The sequence below is a fragment of the Lissotriton vulgaris genome, chromosome 5 (genome assembly GCF_964263255.1).
Source record: "Lissotriton vulgaris chromosome 5, aLisVul1.2, whole genome shotgun sequence".
Classification (NCBI taxonomy): Eukaryota; Metazoa; Chordata; class Amphibia; order Caudata; family Salamandridae; genus Lissotriton; species Lissotriton vulgaris.
The window spans coordinates 318538442-318560751 of NC_141693.1; the positions used below are offsets into that span (position 1 = coordinate 318538442).

The window sequence follows — 22310 nt, forward strand, 5'->3', positions numbered from 1 at the left end:
GGGGTACAGGGGTGTTTTTAGGTTTCAGGGCAGGGTTTGGGTTTTGGGGTACAGGGGTGTTTTTAGGTTTTAGGGCAGGGTTTAGATGGTATTACAACGCATACCATTACATCGTAAGTATTGGTAAGTATTTAATTTTTTTTTTAATTTAATTTTATTTAATTAATTTAATTAATATTAATTATTAACAAATATATTTATTTGTTTTTTAATATTATAAATTAAATATATTTGTTTAAGTAATTTTTAAAATAAGTATGAGTATAGGAGTATATGTTTTGGGGTACTGAGGTATATGTTTTGGGGTGTTTGGGTATTTTTAGGTTTTAGGGCAGGGTTTGGGTTTTGGGGTACAGGAGTGTTTTTAGGTTTTAGGGCAGGGGTTGGGTTTTGGGGTACAGGGGTGTTTTTAGGTTTCAGGGCAGGGTTTGGGTTTTGGGGTACAGGGGTATTTTTAGGTTTCAGGGCAGGGTTTGGGTTTTGGGGTAAAGGGGTATTTTTAGGTTTCAGGGCAGGGTTTGGGTTTTGGGGTACAGGGGTGTTTTTAGGTTTTAGGGCAGGGTTTGGGTTTTGGGGTACAGGGGTGTTTTTAGGTTTTAGGGCAGGGTTTGGGTTTTGGGGTACAGGGGTGTTTTTAGGTTTTAGGGCAGGGTTTGGGTTTTGGGGTACAGGGGTGTTTTTAGGTTTCAGGGCAGGGTTTGGGTTTTGGGGTACAGGGGTGTTTTTAGGTTTCAGGTCAGGGTTTGGGTTTTGGGGTACAGGGGTGTTTTTAGGTTTTAGGGCAGGGTTTGGGTTTTGGGGTACAGGGGTGTTTTTAGGTTTCAGGGCAGGGTTTGGGTTTTGGGGTACAGGGGTGTTTTTAGGTTTTAGGGCAGGGTTTGGGTTTTGGGGTACAGGGGTGTTTTTAGGTTTTAGGGCAGGGTTTGGGTTTTGGGGTACAAGGGTGTTTTTAGGTTTTAGGGCAGGGTTTGGGTTTTGGGGTACAGGGGTATTTTTAGGCTTTAGGGCTGGGTTTGGGTTTTGGGGTTCAGGGGTATTTTTAGGGTTTATTTTTTTTAAAGTACGACTTTAATTAAATTAAAATAATTAATTAAATTAAAATTAATTAAATTTATTAAATGAAATTAATTACAATTTTAAGATTAATACAATTATATTAATTTAATTAAATTAATTATATTTAATTAATTAATTTATTATATTTATTAAATTAAATTAATAAAAATTATATTAATTTAATTAAATTACATTAATTCCTATTTAAAATTAAATTAAACTTATTTAAATAAATTATATTAATTACATTTTTTAAATTATTTTAATTATATTAGTAAAATAAAATTAATAAAATTAACTTAATTTTTTTTTTTTAAATAAATTATACTTACCTATACTTACGATGTAATGGTATGCGTTGTAATACCATCTGCTATGTAATATCCTGCGTTGTAATGACATCCGTTGTAATGGAACCTGCGTTGTAAAAGTTGCGATGTTACAGCATGCGCTGTAAAATAACGCGTTGTAACATCATAGATCCGTCCATCCCAATGGAATGATCTCCGTAATAAGTAAGTTTTTGTCGTTTGTAAACAAACCATCCAAAGTATGCCCTGCTTCATGCGTACTGTTTGTGATCCGTTGAGTGAGACCAAGAAATTCTAGGTCGGTGATAAGGGCTTTGGTGTCATTATTAGTCTCATTTTCTAAAGGGAAATTAAAATCTCCTAAAATGGTGGCGGTATCTTCTAAGGCTAGAGATTCCATCATCTCAGCGAAAGAAGTTAGGAATTGGCTTCTGCTTCCTGGGGGACGGTATAGGAGGACACCTTTGAAGCGGTTGGAGGGGCCTAGGACTATGGTAAACTGCAGGGCCTCACATGTGGAGAGAGGCAAGGGATTGATCGTAGTTTTCAACTGACTGCGGTATATAATGGCTATCCCCCCTCCCGTTTTTATTTGTCTGTCTTGCCTGAGAATTTTATAGCCTTCCGGTACAGCTACTAGGAGATTGGGATCAGATGTCGGGTTGGTCCAAGTTTCTGTAAGAAACAGTATATCCAATTCTTCACTACAAATGATATCAGCGATTTCCTCTTTATGCTTACTTAATGATCTAGCATTAATGAGTGAGGCTTTAATAGGTTTGGGATTAATTTTAGGGGGCAGAGTATAGGCATGTACTAATTGAGGGGCCTCCAGTTTAAAACCACAATGAGTGCAAGGTTTGAGATAATAGAGGGGATCATATAGATTGTAAATACAGTCTAAACATGTCGTCGAGGGGCGAAGATTGAGGAGGGCTTGATGATGGTAGGTATGAGATGGGGCTAAGGCCTGTGTACCAGAATTTGTGGCCCTAGGCGCGGTACAGGTGCGGACGGGCGCAGACGGGCTTGCCTTTGGTGCACCCGCTGCGTGCGTCCGCTGCGCTTGCGCTTGCACTCCGCCCTTTGTAGACTGGGGCAGTCGAGAGACTGGAGCGCTACTTTCGGCATCCGCCGGAAGTGAGGATAATTCTGTGCCTACCGGTGTAGCCCTCCAAGCAATCGGCACAAGCCGTGTTGGAACGGGGCCTCAGAGCCAGATTACAAAGTAAGCAGGTAGGAACAAAGGGCGCAATATATACAATTTATGGTGCAAGTGGCAAGAATAAAAGGTTTAAAATACAGCAAAGAAGAGTGGCGCCTAGTGAAATCAGGCTGCTCTCATCCACTTGCCTGCTCCGGTCTCTCCGCCCTTTGTAGACTGGGGCAGTCGAGAGACTGGAGCGCTACTTTCAGCATCCGCCGGAAGTGAGGATAATTCTGTGCCTACCGGTGTAGCCCTCCAAGCAATCGGCACAAGTCGTCTTGGAATGGGGCCTCGGAGCCAGATTACAAAGTAAGCAGGTAGGTACAAAGTGCGCAATATATACAATTTATGGTGCAAGTGGCAAGAATAAAAGGTTTAAAATAATGCAAAGAAGAGTGGCGCCTAGTGAAATCAGGCTGCTCTCATCCCTGTTGACTTGATGTATGTGGGGGAGAATTTTTATGGAAATGTGTTCTTAGAATATTGAAGGAATGGGCGGAATGAGAATACCCTGATCCCAGTTGAACATGGAGGATGTAAGGAAGGGCACTCCACGACAGACCATTATTTCAGCCTTTGGTCAATTGATTTTAAGAGGGAATTTATTTTGTTGCTTTGTAGACTTCAGGGCAGCATTCGACCTAGTACATTTTGATATTCTGTGGAACAATTTAGAGAAGCTTAAAATGTCAATGAAATTGCAAGGGAACCTGAAGAAACTTCACACAGGGAACTGGGCAAGAGTGGAATTAGATAAAGATTGAGTTAAGTCTTTCAGAAAAGATTGAGTTAAGGAACCAACTAAGACAAGCCTGTGTGTTGGCCCAACACTATTTCTACTTTACTTAAGGGACGTACCTATGATCTTATCAGAGACTATATCATTTTCCTTCAAAATGGGAAGCCAAGATCTTTCCTTTCTGCTTTATGTTATTGATTTAATGATCATGAACAGGACTCAAATTGGCCTCCAGAGAAAATTAGATGCATTCTCTTGTTATTGTACGCAGAAAAGACCGGTGGGCACAAGAAGAAAGCTTTTAAGTATTACCTGGGTAAGACAAAGCTTGACAAGTAAGACGTACTGATATCATGGTATGTATTTTTCCTCAAATGTAAAGTGGAAAACACACTGTGAAAAGGTAAACGTAAATGGCCTGCCAACCATAAAGGGGCTATGCAAATTTAGGAGGAAGTGTTGGGACCTGATATTGGCCAAGTGCTAACTGTATTCAACAGCGGTCAGACTAGGTTCCTATATGGGTCTGAAATTCTACTTTTGAGTGGCATGCAGAACTGGGAATAGTAGTGAAGGGCAGTGATTGAAAATTGACTTTACCTAAATTAGTTATGGTTCAAACTGTAAGTTAGGAGAGTGGTCTGACATCCTGGTTCTGTCTGTATATGGCCACTCTGAGATTTTGGAATAGACTTTTAGGTACTGATGAAGATAAAATAGCATCATACTGTAGAGAAGATCGTCAAATGAGAGTTATAATAAGCTGCAAGTCTAAGAGGGCATGTCCTAAACGTAGATCATTTATCCTTGGACGCTCCCATTATTTCAAAACTAGTAAATCTCCTGAAAACTGAACTGCTTACAAGAATCTAATTAAATTCTAGAGACAGGGACTATAGGTACATATTAACTAAGGAGTCTGCAACACAGTTATGGGTCTCATGGCACAATAACTTATCATTTGCAGAAGGTATTTATTTCCTCAGCAAATCATGAAATGAGGCAGGGCATTTGTAGACTTAGATGTGGTCTTAGTCCCTTTTATTCTTGTGCAGAGGTGACTATGTTCACCCACTTCCGGGTGACTGACCTTTCCTGAAACCAGCCGCAGCTTTGACTGCCACGGACGTACTTTCGCGGTAAGCGCTCTTTCTGGCCACTTAACCTGTAAGGCACCGAGGTGTTCATTTGATGTTAAACTTAGGAGCTTCACACGTTATATTCACGCACGTTATATCCACGCCTGTTATTGTATCTAACGCAAACCACTCTGTTTAGTTTAATGAAATAACCGAAATGCACACGTTATCCTGCTAACAGCATGCACGAGCAACAGAACGCGCAGGCTTTTCACCATATGCTTTAGACCTCATTTATGATTTTCCTTTCACGTTATACCAGTCTTTTGACCATGTACATCGCATGAACTCACTGTGATATTATTGTTTAGCATGCATTAGACAATTTATGAACTATTTTTTGACATGATGTAAAACACAAGCATTTCTTCGTTTTTAGAAATATATCCCCAGATGAAGGCATAATGGAAATGCCGAAATGCATTGGGATGGTATGAGTGCGAAATGATAAAGGAATATGAACAGTAGCAAACGCTTGTGAACCTAACAAGCCATGAATATATTTGAATAAATTTTCAGACTACAATTCTTTGAGCAGAGTCATAATCTTGTGTGAAACCTTGATACAAGGACTTCTCTGGATCCTGGAGGACATCTCTCAGTGTTGAGAGTGCAATCCTTTCATGTTTTAAATGAGAACAGCAATGTATATAGTTACGGGTTTGAGATTACATATACTAATTACCATAATTTATTGGACTGTTTATTTTTTATGATGGAAAGACAGCTAATTTAAATATCTGTCTTCAGGAAAAATGGTGTGATGAACCGATGGAAAGCCATTACATTTTAATTTCGTATGAAGTTTCTTGATGTGGTTTGTGCAATAGGATGGTTTTCATTGTCTATCGGGGTGAAATCCTTGTGAAAATGTAATGAGTTGAATGACATTTTTTTTAATCTAGGTTATTGTTATGCTATCTGATCAAGGGAAATCTCTGCTAACATTTTGATGACTAGCAGATATTTTTGTAAATAGTATACATTTAATCGTAATGTTGTATGTTTAATGGACCGTGGCCTAAATAAACACAGTTTTGCAGGTAAAATCATACTTTGGTAAAGTAAACTGGTCTGGGTTTATATGCTAACATATAAAGCATTAGCACATCAAGGCTAGACACATGGATACGATCCAGCAGTAACGGACTGAGGTGGATATAGTTTTAAAATAGTCCCTCATCCAGTTCAGTACAAGAGTGTGAGTGGAGATGGAAGGATACACCCAAACAGCCAATAGCATTAGATGGGAGATGAAACCTCCAGGGGGCTGAGCCAAGACGTGATTGAAAAGTTACAACACAATGGCTGAAACGGGTTGTCAACGAAAGTCAATGATTGAAAGTGGCGGACCCAAAATACACTCAATGGGCCAGATGTACGACCCTTACAATTTGCGACTCGCAATTTGTGACTCGCAAAAATGTAATTTAGAATAGTGTCTCAAACACTGTTTGCAATTCCTATTGGGGGTGCAGATTGCCTGCCTCATTAATATTCATGACGCAGGTGCAATTTGTGACCCCTTTGGGAATGGCTGGCACTCCCAGAGGTGATGACTTGCTGGGGTCAGCAGACCCCCATGTCTGTGACTGCTTTTTAAATAAAGCAGTTTTCTTTTTTAAATGCAGCCCGTTTTCCTTAAAGGAAAATGGGCTACATTTAATAAAGAAAAATGAAACATTTCTGTTTCATTTTTTGAGAGTAGACAGTGGTCGGTGGGACCACTGCCTGCTCTTAAAAAAATATTTTCTCTGCCAGACCCCTTCCCGTTTGTGAGTGACTTACCACCTACTTGAAGTAGGTGGTGTAATGACAGCGTTTTTGGCTTTATTTAGCAGTGATATAGATCATTAATCTTGCTCGCATCTAGTATAGGTATTCTTAGCCTGTGTTGGCCCTTTTAAGCCCTTTTTCCAGACCTAGAAGAGGATAGATGCTTAATATGCCTTTATTCTTGACTTTAACCTGTCTATTGCCTATTGGCTTTGACATATTAGACACATTGGTATGGTTTATGTAGGTATTCTGACAGAGCTAAGGAGCATTTCACCCCTTTCAGGCCTACAGGCCTAGAGCTAGAGGGACTCCATCTTGATGAAGCTGAGAGGCTTTTCAGGGCAAAGGCAAAGTTTATAGTTAAGGCTGTTGTTCGCCCTAAGAGGACCGGAGAGAACCGGCCAGAGCTGAATCTAATCAGGAATTGTTCCCGGGCTCAGGTCTCTAGACGAAACAAGCAGACTGGTCACTGTGGGAGCGTCTAGCGCAAGGAGCCTGGTGCATGGGTTTGGTGGGAGGAAGCTGCTGGCTGGAACTTTCCATGAGGAAACAGCATTCTATATCAGTGAAGTGCAGAGGCGGAGTCAGTGAGTCAAGCAGAGAGTCGAGTCGAGTAGAGTTGCAGTCGAGTGAAGGTGGCGAAGCCAGAGAGTCGTGTTAAGGTGGAGGAGTGGAAAGCAGTGGAGTGGAGTTGGCAGAGAGAGAGGGTTCAAGCTGGAGAAGAGCTGAGTTGAATAGTGAGCTGGAACTGAAGGAAGCAGTCAGAAGCAGTTGCTTATCAGGAGGAGGTGTGAATAGCTGGAGTCTGAAGTAATGCCTTTTAGAAGAGACGGAGGAGAGATCGTGGACTAACCTATGGGAGCAGATGGAGTTAATTGGACATTGGCGCAGAGACAGAGTGAATAAGCTAGTGGAATGAACGGTGATCAGAGCGGCAGGAACCATTAAGACTGAATCTGGAAGGTGGAGACAGTTCGCGTGGGGGAGAGGAGTCCAGAGACAGAGTGATCAGCGCAGAGGTGTACCCAAGAGTGCAGGAGAGAGAGAGGGAGTCTGAGATGAGCCAAGGCACAGACGAGAGAGGAACCCAGATGACAGCTAGAACAAGACTACACACTAATAAGGTGAAGGCGTTCCTGTTATATTAATTTACTTTACACTTGCATCTTAATCTTATCTTTATTCCCTAGGCTTTTGCATTGCTAATCTTTTCTCTTTCAGCGGTGTGTTCTACCTATAGTCTTTGTCAGTTACATGTGTTAATTATAATACAGATCTGTGTATGTATCTATATTGTTGTGATTAAAGAGACCCCCAGTTTATTAATGAACTGCCATGCGCTTCATATTTTTGGTCAATATAGGTAAATGTATCTCCTAGGTGTTTAGTGTTTGCATGAATGGATGAGTAATCCCAATCAGGTAAGTGGTGATCACATAAATAGGGAGTGAGTGGACCTATGATGCCAAGAATAGGGGATGCATGATATTAATTGGCTAATTCCTAATATTGTAGTAGCAGACCCTTAGTGAAGAGACTTCCCAATATATATATATATATAGGTGTTCATAGGAATGTGGTCGTCGTTGATATGCGGCGTTAGTGAGAACACTGGGTGGGAGACCAGTGTGGATACCCACTGGATTGTGGCTTGAATAAGTGAGAGCACTAGGAGGTCGAACTAGTGTGTAGTTTTGCAGGATTGCAAACACTTTGGAAAAGGGAGCATTGGGTTCTGCAGGCCCATGTGTAGTCGCACCGGATTGTGCGCAATATCTGCCCTAGGGTAGACCAGTCTGGGTCTGAGTGGCCGCGAGACCAACTGATGTGAATATAAGTGTGGTGTAGGGTATGGATATCCCTAGTAATCAGTGAGTATTCTTAGTATCCCTATAGATTTAGTGGTGTTTTTAATAATATGAGCTTGTATATTGCGAGTTCCCCATCCTCAGGTAGGTACTCAGGTGCCTGGATAGTTGGTCCTGAGGAGGGATGTGATTACATTCTGGCTGGGTTGGAGGGGCCCCTAGGGGCTGATCCCATCTACTCAGAAAATCCAGTCATAACATCTGGCGTCACGAACTGTTTACCTATCCTGTGTGTCCTGGCCATGTGCTTAGAGAGGTTCCCATGTGTTGTGAGTGAGTGCCATGAACGCCATAACATCTGGTGTAGTAGAACAGTTTACAAAACCTGTGTGATCTGGCCATGTGCTTAGAGAGTTTCCCATGTGTTCTGAGGGAGTGCCCTGAACGCCGGTTCCATCTGGCGTAATGTTGCAGTTTATGTAGCATGTGTGGCCTATGGGCTTGAACAGTTGCAGCGTGAGGAGATTGCATTACATCATGGCATTTGGCTTATTCAGGGTGGAAGGAATGGTTTTCATCTTGGTGTTTAAACTGTCAGAGTTGAAGGATGGCATTACATGAGGAAGCCAGTTACATCTTTGTGATGGTCCAATTGTATAAATGTGTGTAAAAAATGCTTTTAAATTGCCCATTAAATTGCTTGCTGCATTTGCTTATGCTGTGCAATGTGAAATGTGTTCATTGTAATATGATCTGTGGAGTTCTTTGGATATAGCTCCTTGTAAATATGACTTGTGAATAGCGCCATATTATTGTGGCTTATGAGGTGCATGTTCTCATGTTGATCTGCTGTGTTGCTTGTGAATGGTGCTTTAGATATATTCCTTGTGAAAAGCGTGTCATTTTTTGAGTTTGTTTACTGTCTTGTAAATATGGCTTGTGAATAGCGCCATTTTCATGTGCCTTGTGAGGTGCATATTCTCATGTTGATCTGCTGTGTTGCTTGTGAATGGTGCTTTGGATATATTGCTTGTGAAAAGCGTGTCATTTTTTGAGTTTGTTTACTGTCTTGTAAATATGGCTTGTGAATAGCGCCATTTTAATGTGGCTTGTGAGGTGCATGTTCTTATGTTGATTTGTTGTGTTCCTTGTGCATTGCGCCTTGGATTTATTGTTGGTGAAAAGCTTGTCTTGTAAATATGGCTTGTGAATAGCGCCATGTGGTCATGGCTTGGATGGAGCATGTTATCATTACGTTAGGCAGGGGAGAGCTGGATCTCTCTCGGGTGCTTGGGGATAACGTTTTGAAAATATGTGTACGTGTTATCTGTAAACGTGAAGAAATGTGCTCATGATTTTCCCATGTATCTGCAGACGTTGGGAAATGATTGTGCTTGAGCTGCCAAAGGGTTAATATCTTGAGTTGAGATGGCAGTCTTTATTTTTAACATGCTGTCAACATGCATGGTTATTTGACCTGACTATAAAAGTCAGTGGATTATTTGATGGTTTGATTTTGACTTTTTTTTTTGGTTCCTTGGTCTGCCTATGTGCTTTGTCAGCTTTTTGGACGGAAAGGTACCATCTTGTGCTTTGCAAAGGGTTCTGTTCATTTCACATTCTTTTTGAAATGCGTCTAGGAATTTGTGTGGGTTTGCCTTGGAACTGTAAGTTATAAATCACCCAGTCGGATTGATAAAGGGTTTGCACGGAGAGAGACAATGAGTGAAATGTTACAAAAAAAAAAAAAATATATAAGATGGCCCGTTAGAGTGCACGCTACGGAGCTGTTTTCATTAATTATTTCTTTGAGGGTTTTCCATCTAGACAGGAATGTGCTGGTTGCAATGATCACAGGTTGAGAATAATCAATCTTGCCCGACAGTGCATGGTAACATGTGCTTTTAATTAGTGGAAGGCAACCATGTGCCTTTGAAAAAAAAATGTTAAAATGTAACATTATTATTTTCCCAAATGTAAATTAAAATGTATTCTTTTATAAATGTGTCAGCAAAATCTTTTTTACTAAGTTCACCAACTCAGTTAGAAAATAATACGTTGTTTATTAGTGTATGAATGTGGCCCTTTTATTAGGCTGGCTTGAATGGCTTGCATGTTAAATTACACTGTAATGTAAAATGATATAATGCCCCTGGTTAAATTAAATACAATGTTGAAATGTATCTGCATTTTATGTTGTTTTACAAATTATTTCTCTTTCAGCAGCTGACAATGGACCATGTTAATTCGTTTTTTTTCCCCAAATGCAGAATGTATAATCTTGTGTGCAAAAGTTAGTTGCCACTTTCTAAATAAGTGCCCATATTTTAAATGTCTTGCCTTTAGCTGAATTAGTTAGACAAAAGTCTTTTTAGAAACTGGAGCTTTTAATTGGCAATACACTGTAACAGAATTGTTTTTTTTTTTTTATTAAATGCTAGCTTCCGTTAGTTAGAAAATCAGGCCTGAGAACAGGCAAAGGAATTTGTTTGTCGACCTTGGCAGACCAGCTGGTTTGTGCAGACGAGTTTTTTCCTTCATTCTGCAGGTTTCGATCACGTCCCTGTTTGTTATGATTGGCTACAATCCAATTTTCTTCCGCGAACGGCTTGTTTATTTAAGGGCGGGGTGACCTGGCTCTTCCCTTGGAGTTAGGTAGTCGCAGTGGGCCTGGGCGGGCTTCTCTGATCTGGGAAATGGGAGGCTTGCAGTGCCCTGCTCCTGCTGTGAGCTCATCATCTGGCAGTGATTCAAGTAGCTTCACACTGTAGCCTGGCTCCTGCTCTGAAGGGAGGGGCTGGCTTAGAGAGGATTAGGGTATGTTAGGCCCTGCAAAATGTTATTAAAAGTTAAATTTTGAATGTTTTTAATTAATTAGGATATTTTCTTTTCAATAATGAAAGGCACCCGGGGTGCTTTTTAAATGGAAAATTTTATTTTGCAAGAATAATGATACTTGTTCTCTTGTTCCTAGTATTGCTGAGTTGTGGTTGTGCGTGGGTCCGTCCCCCTTCCACTTCTTTTCTTGTTTTAGTTTTTTACTTTCATGTTTTTATTTTAGTTTATTATTTTTGGATGATGGAATCAGACCAGACCACACCAGACCGGAAGGATGATGGATGGCCGCATCGGAGGAAGTGTCCGGATACCGAAGATGCAGGGTGGTGGCCTACACTGAAGAATTTGGACTGAGTTATATAATTCCTTGGCCTGCATTTTTTTGTTGACATCACTACGAGCAGGCCCCACTTTAAAAAAAAAAAAAAAAACACAAACATGTTTTATTTGGGACAGAATTATACATGTATTTCGTTGCATAATCCCTTGGACAAGCAGGCCCCACTTTTAAAGCAAAAAACATGTCACCTATTATAGTTTTTCTGTTTTCTTCAAAACAGTTTTTGCCAATGAAGGACTTTTTTTTTTGAATGGTGGTGCACACATGTGTTCCACCGTGTGATTTAAAATGGTTGTTTTGTTGTTCTAAGCTTGATGTTACACCAGCTATCTTGTAGAAATGGGGTTGTTTTTTTCTTTACTGTTCTTACATTTTCACCTTGATTGATCAAAGGGTGGTTACCTTAAACTTTGGATTGTTCTGGGTGGTGTGTCTTTTAGTATGATTATGTATTAATGTTTGCCCAGACCTTGAAACAGTCAGTAGGTAGGCCTCATTTAGGCCCATTGTTATTTTCATCCCATAAACATGCCCCTACACCAATAGATTTCCTGAGTCATCATTAGCTTAAGTTGCCTATAGTAGGTAGGGCTCATTTAGGCCCTTTCTTGTTTTCTCATTAGGAGTTGAAACACATTTAGTTCTTAAGTTGACAATAGTAGGTAGGCCTCATTTAGGCTTAAGTTGTCCGAAGTAGGCCCCATTTAGGCCCCTTGCTGTTTTCATTCAACACATAAGTCCCTACATCACTAGATTTCACCAGTTATCACTAGAAGTTGAGGCACATTTAGTTTGAGGATGCTTTGGTTAGTTTCTGTTGTTATTAGATCCAATCTCAGATATGTTTCAGCATTCAAGTCGAGGTTGCTTTGATTTGTTTTCAGTTGGTTGTTAGGTTTGTATTCCCTACAATTGAGTTTCAGGTGGAATTTCCTTAAGTTGTCATTCTTTTTAGAGAGTTTTTTAGGTTTTGATTTGTTGATAGATTGTGTTGATGTTTGTTTATTTGGATGTTATTGTTTATAAGATGTTCGCAAGATAAGGATCTAAGGGTGGATGGCAGAGTTTTGGGCTCTATTTAGCAGTGATATAGATCTTAATCTTGCTCACATCTAGGATAGGTATTCTTAGTCTATGTTGGATAGATTATGTTGATGTTTGTTTAGATGGTTGTTGTTGTTTACTGATGCACGCAAGATAAGGATCTAAGGGTGGAATGTAATGACAGCGTTTTTGGCTTTATTTAGCAGTGATATAGATCATTAATCTTGCTCGCATCTAGTATAGGTATTCTTAGCCTGTGTTGGCCCTTTTAAGCCCTTTTTCCAGACCTAAAAGAGGATAGCTGCTTAATATGCCTTTATTCTTGACTTTAACCTGTCTATTTCCTATTGGCTTTGACATATTAGACACATTGGTATGGTTTATGTAGGTATTCTGACAGAGCTAAGGAGCATTTCACCCCTTTCAGGCCTACAGGCCTAGAGCTAGAGGGACTCCATCTTGATGAAGCTGAGAGGCTTTTCAGGGCAAAGGCAAAGTTTATAGTTAAGGCTGTTGTTCGCCCTAAGCGGACCGGAGAGAACCGGCCAGAGCTGAATCTAATCAGGAATTGTTCCCGGGCTCAGGTCTCTAGACGAAACAAGCAGACTGGTCACTGTGGGAGCGTCTAGCGCAAGGAGCCTGGTGCATGGGATTGGTGGGAGGAAGCTGCTGGCTGGAACTTTCCATGAGGAAACAGCATTCTATATCAGTGAAGTGCAGAGGCGGAGTCAGTGAGTCAAGCAGAGAGTCGAGTCGAGTAGAGTTGCAGTCGAGTGAAGGTGGCGAAGCCAGAGAGTCGTGTTAAGGTGGAGGAGTGGAAAGCAGTGGAGTGGAGTTGGCAGAGAGAGAGGGTTCAAGCTGGAGAAGAGCTGAGTTGAATAGTGAGCTGGAACTGAAGGAAGCAGTCAGAAGCAGTTGCTTATCAGGAGGAGGTGTGAATAGCTGGAGTCTGAAGTAATGCCTTTTAGAAGAGACGGAGGAGAGATCGTGGACTAACCTATGGGAGCAGATGGAGTTAATTGGACATTGGCGCAGAGACAGAGTGAATAAGCTAGTGGAATGAACGGTGATCAGAGCGGCAGGAACCATTAAGACTGAATCTGGAAGGTGGAGACAGTTCGCGTGGGGGAGAGGAGTCCAGAGACAGAGTGATCAGCGCAGAGGTGTACCCAAGAGTGCAGGAGAGAGAGAGGGAGTCTGAGATGAGCCAAGGCACAGACGAGAGAGGAACCCAGATGACAGCTAGAACAAGACTACACACTAATAAGGTGAAGGCGTTCCTGTTATATTAATTTACTTTACACTTGCATCTTAATCTTATCTTTATTCCCTAGGCTTTTGCATTGCTAATCTTTTCTCTTTCAGCGGTGTGTTCTACCTATAGTCTTTGTCAGTTACATGTGTTAATTATAATACAGATCTGTGTATGTATCTATATTGTTGTGATTAAAGAGACCCCCAGTTTATTAATGAACTGCCATGCGCTTCATATTTTTGGTCAATATAGGTAAATGTATCTCCTAGGTGTTTAGTGTTTGCATGAATGGATGAGTAATCCCAATCAGGTAAGTGGTGATCACATAAATAGGGAGTGAGTGGACCTATGATGCCAAGAATAGGGGATGCATGATATTAATTGGCTAATTCCTAATATTGTAGTAGCAGACCCTTAGTGAAGAGACTTCCCAATATATATATATATATAGGTGTTCATAGGAATGTGGTCGTCGTTGATATGCGGCGTTAGTGAGAACACTGGGTGGGAGACCAGTGTGGATACCCACTGGATTGTGGCTTGAATAAGTGAGAGCACTAGGAGGTCGAACTAGTGTGTAGTTTTGCAGGATTGCAAACACTTTGGAAAAGGGAGCATTGGGTTCTGCAGGCCCATGTGTAGTCGCACCGGATTGTGCGCAATATCTGCCCTAGGGTAGACCGGTCTGGGTCTGAGTGGCCGCGAGACCAACTGATGTGAATATAAGTGTGGTGTAGGGTATGGATATCCCTAGTAATCAGTGAGTATTCTTAGTATCCCTATAGATTTAGTGGTGTTTTTAATAATATGAGCTTGTATATTGCGAGTTCCCCATCCTCAGGTAGGTACTCAGGTGCCTGGATAGTTGGTCCTGAGGAGGGATGTGATTACGTTCTGGCTGGGTTGGAGGGGCCCCTAGGGGCTGATCCCATCTACTCAGAAAATCCAGTCATAACAGGTGGTAAACTGCGAGTGTTCTGTGACTGCAATTGCAGTCGTAAAATAATCATACATTGAAGTCTGACTTGCTCTTAGGAAGGGACGCCCTTGGCACGCCCATTCCTAATAACGATTCACAAACCCTATTTTGCGAGTCGATAATAGGTTACTGACTCGCCAAATAGGGATTGTATATGGGCTAGACCAAATTTGCTGTCGCAAACGGGGTGATTGCTCATTTGCGCCCTCAAAAAAAGGTCATACAACTGGCACTATGATTATTATAAGTAATTGGTCAGTTTGACTGCCATACCTTCATACACCAGTAGTAAAAATGCTATCTGCAGGAAATAATATACTAGGGTTTCAAAGACCGGAAATATAGGTTGCAAAACTGTAAGATTGAACTCTGAAAACTGATTTTAAATATGAGCATCAACATGCTCACTTCTTACTACTGGTATTTCCACAGAGTGGGAATGTAAAGAAGATGAACCATTCAGCAAATGTTCCACAGAGATGCAGTAAAATTGTATAAAAAGAAACGATAACACCTGACGTCAAATACAAAATAGCATGTAAATTATCAGAAGTGTTACCGGTGTGTGTGAAATAAGTGTAATTTGTTATTGTGTAAAAGTTCAGAAAAATTACGAGAAATTACACGTAATTGCATTTTGTTTGTTTGTTTGCATTATACCTGTGCTACTGCATTAAATTTGACCATGGACTGTGATACAGTTACAAGATGTGGCATGATGGAATCATTTTTGGAACGTCACTTATAAAGCACAAGTGTATTGCTAAATTTCAGAAATTATGCAAAATGTTCCAGCATATTTTACATTTCTCAAAGGCCCAATGTATAATACCCCCGTTAAACCCCTTTTTGGGTAGCTGTGCGCAATACAAATTTAATAATAATAATAATAATAATAATAACCATATTGCAATGACTGATAGTCAACAGAAAACATGTGCTCTGAACAAGGTGTGCTCTTCACCTGCATGTCAGTAATGGCCTGGCCAATCTTAGCAAGGTGAACTGCAACACTAAGGGGTTCATTAGGATGGCGGACGGACCTGCGTCCGTCCGCCACCCTGAGGTAGAGGGACCGTCCGCAGGGGCAGCGGCGGTCCCTCCATGTCAATTGGGATGTGACCGCCACCCTGGCGGTCACATCCCGTATCTTTAACCTTGTGGCAGGTGCTGCTTGAAGCAGCACCCGCTGCAAGGTTAAAAATACATGTACTGCATTTACAGGCACAAGGCGGCAGGCCCGCACGGTGCCTGCCGCTTTGTGCATGTAAATGCAGGGGTACCATAGGTATCCCCATGTGCACCCCCCACCCCCTGACAAACTGGGGGCCCGCAACAGGCCCCCAAACTCAAAAAACCACATGCTTTTCCACGGCGGAAAAGCCGCTGTGGAATAGCATGTTTCCTGCCCCATCCTAATATGGCTGGCAGTGTCTGATAGACACTGCCACCGTATTAGAGCTTTTCCGCCACGGTCGGAAGGTTACCACGACCATCCTAATCTGGCGGGGGTCTTTAAAGGCACTGCTGTGGTGATTCCGCATCCCCCGGGCCGGCGGTGGCTTCCGCCGGCCCAGAGGATGCGGATTCACCGCAATCCTAATCGGCCCCTTAGTACCCAGTCACCAGTTACTATGTCCAACACCTACAGTGTATCAAGCTTATGATCCCAAATGTTACGCATTGCAACAGAAAATAATAAAACTGGTGAGGGGATTCCACATTATATAACAAACAAATAATCCACAGGTCTGTCGAGCTCACAAAAAGGGGCTCTAGAGCACCGACAATATAAGCTTACATCTCCTACTTGATCATTGGGGAAGTCCTATTAAAAGGACGGAATCCCATCACCCACGAAGGCGGCATGCTTCATCATCTGGGATCTCCTCTTGGTTGCAAACCCTAGTGCAACCAAGGGCTACAACTCCCTCACTGTGATGGAGGAGCTCAGGGATGTTTTTATTTATCTATTGATCGGATCTTAACTGAGACCCTCTACCCATTGTAGTGTATTGTTTGATTCCACATTATACACATCAGCACACAACATATGTCCCAAATTTTAAGTCAGAAGTCTGCAAAGAGGGATTGGTGGTGCACTCAGATACCCTGGATACACATAACTTGCCAAACTGGTAGTTATATAACAAACTACTGCTAGAACTAAATGCATTTTTTTTAAATGCATAGGGCCCATATTTTTCTAAAAAGCCCTCTGGGCCTGTAGTTAAATGTCGGCGGTGCAGAATACCAAGGCTGCTTACACTTTATTTCACCTCATGCCTCTTTCATCCACCAATATACCTTTGTGGCCCTATACTCTTGTAGGTTACATTTCTCCCAATCAGTTTTGCCCCTTTTCCACTGCTTTCTCTTTTTAACTTACTCCTTATTTCCCCCTTGTTATTTCTCTCTCGTCTAGGTCATAGTCTGATGATTAAAGGTAAGTCTTGATCCCCCAAAAAGAGTGCCAGTGGGCCTTACCAGCATCCACCAGCTAAAATTAAGCACTGGCAGCTGGACACCTTACTACAGCCTGCTAACAAAACACAACTGCACAAGCATATGCCCTTTGAGCCATATTAGAATTAAAGATACAGACTGATCAGCATACTCCTGGCCGTACATCTACAATGAATGCACAAGAACTACATGCATATGCTCACCCATCAACTGGCCAATGCAGCATGTCAAGAAACATCCAATATTTCTCCTAGGAGGTGGGAAACACATGCCGACTTCTGAAAATAACACATCCATAAATGGAGATGTGCGCGAACCACAGCTAGATGCACAGTGACAAAACACTACTATGATGATGTTGTGTAACATCACTCCCCTATGGACATCCACCCACAGCTTTCATGCTGCACAACTGTGGCGGAATACAGAATGTGTGACTTGGGAGGCACAGATGACAAGACTGTGGGCTTGATTATGACTACCCATGGTGGCGGTGTGGGCACCACCGCACTGGTGGTTCGACTGCCCTATTGCAAGTACTGCCAAAGGACTGCTGCAACCGCTTCGACGGTGTTGCACCGGGTGTGAGGTCGCAATATGCTGATGGTGTCACTGGCATATTCCACCATGAAAAGTGTGGGTGTGAGGAAACAAAGGGGGCCCTACAGGTCCCAAGCCCTGGGGATGCATGCAGGGGGGCACATGGTGCCCCAATGCAGTGCTTTCTAATAGGCACTCTTACAACTATTGTTGTAAATGTCATCCTTCATTTTCTAGATCTGTGTGATGTAAGAGGATCATGTGTTGTTGTGTATGGGCATGTCGTCAGACATCCAGATGTTCAATCAGACTGCTGTCCTCAGCCCCTATGCCTGACTAACACCATCCTCTCCATCATGGACCAAGGATGGACCCTGTGAAGAGGTGATCCAAGGACATGCTGTACCCTCCTAACATGCTTGGAGAGAGTCTGAGAGGTGCCTCTGGGAAAACTAACCAGAGTGGGTTGCCCAAATAATTTCCAGCCACAATAAGACCGTCATCAACATTAATATCGTTTCTGAATGCTGGCTGTACCACACTATCTGCATTCCAGATTTTAACCGCATGCAGGGAAGGGATACACGTGTATGGCATACTGAACACCAGTTGTCTTGTTTTGAAACACAGGTCGTATCTGGGTGGCCAACATTTTTATGTGGTTGTTGCACCGGTACGGAAGTGACGTTTTCAGTTGGACTGCCTTTCTGAACACGGGCATTGAGAAGTGATGGCTGTTTCGGATATTGAAGTGTCCGAGATTTGCACGATTGGACAGCATGAGCGTGACTGACCTGTCAGAAAAAAACATTAAGATTCCACTGACATGCTGTGTGATATGTTTGAATTTTCAGTTAATCGTGTTGATATGTTTACATCTGAGCAGGTGTGGGTCCCATAATGTTTAATGTACATCAGTGAGGCTGACTTGTTCCATAACACTGGTTTTAGATACGTTCAAGTGAATTTAACCTGATATTTGTGTTACTTTTATTATCAACACAATGCTTCATATGTTCTGATGTTCCTGAGTCATGGTTGCCTTGGGGAGTGTCATGTTTGCATCATTCATCTGTAAACGCTCTCACAGCAGTGCTCATGTCGGCCATCTGCTCTCCTGTGAGTTTTGGGAGTGAGACTCGCTTTTCAGCTGTCCAGTGCTTCACAAAAAAGAAAAAAACACCCAAGTGCAGGGTCCTACATCTTTTCTTGAGAGCTCGGCTGTCAAGCTTGGAGAAAACCAAGATTGCCTAGTTTTAATTCACTCTCATACCTCTTTCTTCCACCTCCCTAAACTTTCAGTGCTTCCATCTTACTCTTTCAGGCTCTTTTATCTCATTTTGTTGATGTTTTTCTATCTTTCTTTTCCTCCTTCGTTCTCCCTTTTGACCTTTCTCTCTTTGGCTCTGAATGATAGTGAAAAATCATTCTCTGCCAGTGCTATCATTTGCAAACACCTCCATAAATTAAGCCCTGCTGCAATTGAACTTTAGCAAATAAGGTAACTTTGTAAATCTCTACAGCATGTCCAGTGTGTATCCTCACACTGGAGGACGTTCCAAAACTTCTGGAAATGTATTTTCGTCTGCAAAACTATTTTAGCAACATTTACCTTTGATGAAATCGTGTTCCATATCCTGTCAGAGCACCTCTAGGCACCTTGGCAATATTCAGTCTATGCAATGTATCACAATGCGAGGTTGAATGCCAAAATATCTACCCGCAAATGGTGCTTAATTTATATATTTTTTAAATAAGGGCCTGGGTCCTCATCAGGTGGCCACTGCAGTTTGCTCCATCCATTGCACCCTGCCAGCGCTGCCAATGACTAATGACGGTACCAAAACAACCACTCTAGCAAGTGTGGCAAGTCATTCCAGGTCCCAAAACCTATACGAATGGCTTGGGTGGCAGGTATAAGTCATTGATAATCTATAGTTAATTAATAAACAGCTGTTGGTGTGCTCATCCCAAACTAGGCAGACAGCGCCATCATGTGGCAGACTGTCATAAGTGCTGGTGCTGATATTTAGGTGCAGGTGCCGAGCACCAAATCAAATTAAGCACTGCGACACAACAAATTAGACCACACTTGCCCACTATTATTAAGGTAAGTACATATAGGAATCATAGATCGACTATCCTAATTCCACATCAAAAACCTTGAAGGAATTGTGCAAGTCGATATATTTGCAGTTGATGCTGTTCAGTGGCGTAGCTGTCACTAGTGTAGGAGGTGCCGTGGCGGACTGCGATGGGCCAGTTGCACCCCACATAGTGCTTCCTTATATTATTCAACAAGAGAACATCAGACACATTTCCATTGCTTGCATTAAGACCTATGGATACTAAGCCACCCAAATGATGTTGTTGCAGCTCGACATTTCTGTAAATCGGTAATCTCAGGCTAAACCCAATCCCTATCCATCCTTAAATTCTTTGGGGTAAATTGTGTTTGTGTTGTCCCTCCGACTGTGGTGTGAATTTGGTAGTGGTGGTAGTGGTTTCATGCTACCCATGCACCAACAAGGGTGAAAAACTAAAGCCTGACACTGAATTAAGTGTTATCATGCACTGCATTTACTATGATGCTTTGGGGCAAACTGAGTGCTGGGATGTGAGTAAGTGTGGCCCACCCTTCTCCCGTACCTAGGATGCAACTTGAATTACCAATAAGTAAATTGTTTTAGTTTTTTTTTTTAGAGTCTTATATAGAGCTAAATAGATATGAATGTATCAGAGAGATTCACATGAGCACCAGTTACATTACAGACGGACACATTCATTTTTGGTACGCGAGGGGAGATTAAGGGATTTGTCCAGAATCTCATGATGTTGAGCGTCTCTGCCGAGACTCGAACCCTCGTTTCCCAACTTCGAGGTCGACCGGTCTAGCCGTTGTAACCCTTTTACCAGTTGTTGGGAACAGAGGCTGGGCTTGCATGTCGAGTTTTGTATTTTTGGAGTACGGTCTTTTTAACCCCTTGGATGCCTCGGATGGCCAACGGCCATCCACCGTCACAGTGGACGTGTGCGTAGGACGGCCGGGGGCCGTCCGAACCACTCCCAACATTTATTTAATCTGCACCGCAGCGGAATTTCCGCCGCGGGTATTGGGTTAATGCCAGAGTTTCCATCACTCCAGCTTTTCACAACAACTTCTGACGAGCAATACTTCCCCCAAAGTACAGCTGAGGCACTCCAATTGTGTTATGCCCACTTATTCTATTCATTCCCATTGCTGTCTAGTTTAGGTATGGGCAAAAACATGTACGCAAAGAAATTGCTCCTTAAACCATTTTATGATGTCAACAATATTTTTTCTGAACCGCAAGGTGATGGGAAATTTTTGTCTACAGCTTGTTATATTTCTGTCTTTTGAAAGATAGCAGAATTTATTGCTGGAGTCTCACTATTCTACAGGGTTTTGTTTTCCGTGTAAGGGTGGATTTTATTTGTTTTACATACCCCTGGCATTTTTGCTACATTCCATTTCTGACGCCCCTTCACTGGGACAGAGAAGTATGATGTCAGGGTGCCATTTCTTTGTGCCAGCAATGATTAGTTATGGGGCAAATAGTCCCTTGGATCAATTACAATGAAGCATTTGTATCATCAGGTCAAAGTCCCAGGGAACCCCATCATATGTTTGAAATTTGGGTTTGAATGTGGCTGAAAACCTCGATTATTGATATACTGCTGATGGCTGATGAACCCACGCACATTTTATCCTCACCCCCTGGATCTATTAACCTATTAACTCCCATTTGTTGTCCCCACTCTGAAAGACAGTAATGAAGAAACTCCTGTGGTTCATGATCAGCAAAACATCCTGAAAAAATGTCAAAGATGCTTACTCTGCCATGGAAGAAATATGATGGAAAAAACAAATTTGACATTTTTCATAAACCTATCACGCCTGGGGATTTTGCAAAATATTGCAATTTTTATGGAAATGTATGACTTTTGATCAACTCCACCCCACATACATCAGTGGACCACCGTAGACCACAATACCACAAACCAGCAAAATTTGGCGAATGTGGAAAACAACAGTTTGCTCCATTTTTAGGCTGAGCATACTTTAGTATATACTTATATGTGTATGTACTTCGTGGGCTCAGGAGATCAGCCCTAGGACTTGTCTGCTTCCACTTAGGGACTTTTTTTCTGTGCAACTGCCTTTATGTAACTGTCTTAATAGAAAACGGCCAGCAGAGGTCAGCAAAATACCAGAATTGCTTTCTGCTTAGGGACTTTCTATTTAACTTTCTTGATAGAAAACGTTGTCTTCCATGAGCACCCGTAGACAATAATATTTTTTTCAAATCTTGTATTTTCAGTGATATGACCATCGAAGGCCCTGTATTTATATTAAAAAGAGATTTTTGGACTATATCATTTCCCGCTGAAAGGCAATATTTCTCTCCATGTGTTTCCATACCTGGCGAGTCACGCAGTTTGGTGCTCATCGCTCCATGTTAAAGAACAGTTGATGTTGCAGCCCCCAGGCTAATGTGCTGCATAGCTAAATACAAATAAGGTCCCAAAGGCGAGACCGATTGCTTTGCAAATGCTGTTTGATTTCACAGTTCATGAAAGAAAAATCCCCTGTGCCTAACGATGGCTCATTCTGTCAATAAGATAGATTTTAACACAATGGACTCCCTGGTCCAAATGCATTGTAGAGAACTGTTTTTCATAATGATGCATGTTTACATTAAACACGGATTTCACATTTAACAAATTATTAATATACATTTTACTATGGTGGCACATATAGGACATTTTCCTTTAACATTACTGGAA

General features: G+C 41.8%; 1 protein-coding gene across 1 annotated transcript in view; it reads right to left on the reverse strand.

Annotated features, from left to right (window-relative positions):
- The window catches only part of TTC34 (tetratricopeptide repeat domain 34), a 554282-nt gene that overhangs the window by 461002 nt on the left and 70970 nt on the right, over positions 1-22310 (reverse strand). The gene's annotated exons all lie outside the window — the stretch shown is intronic.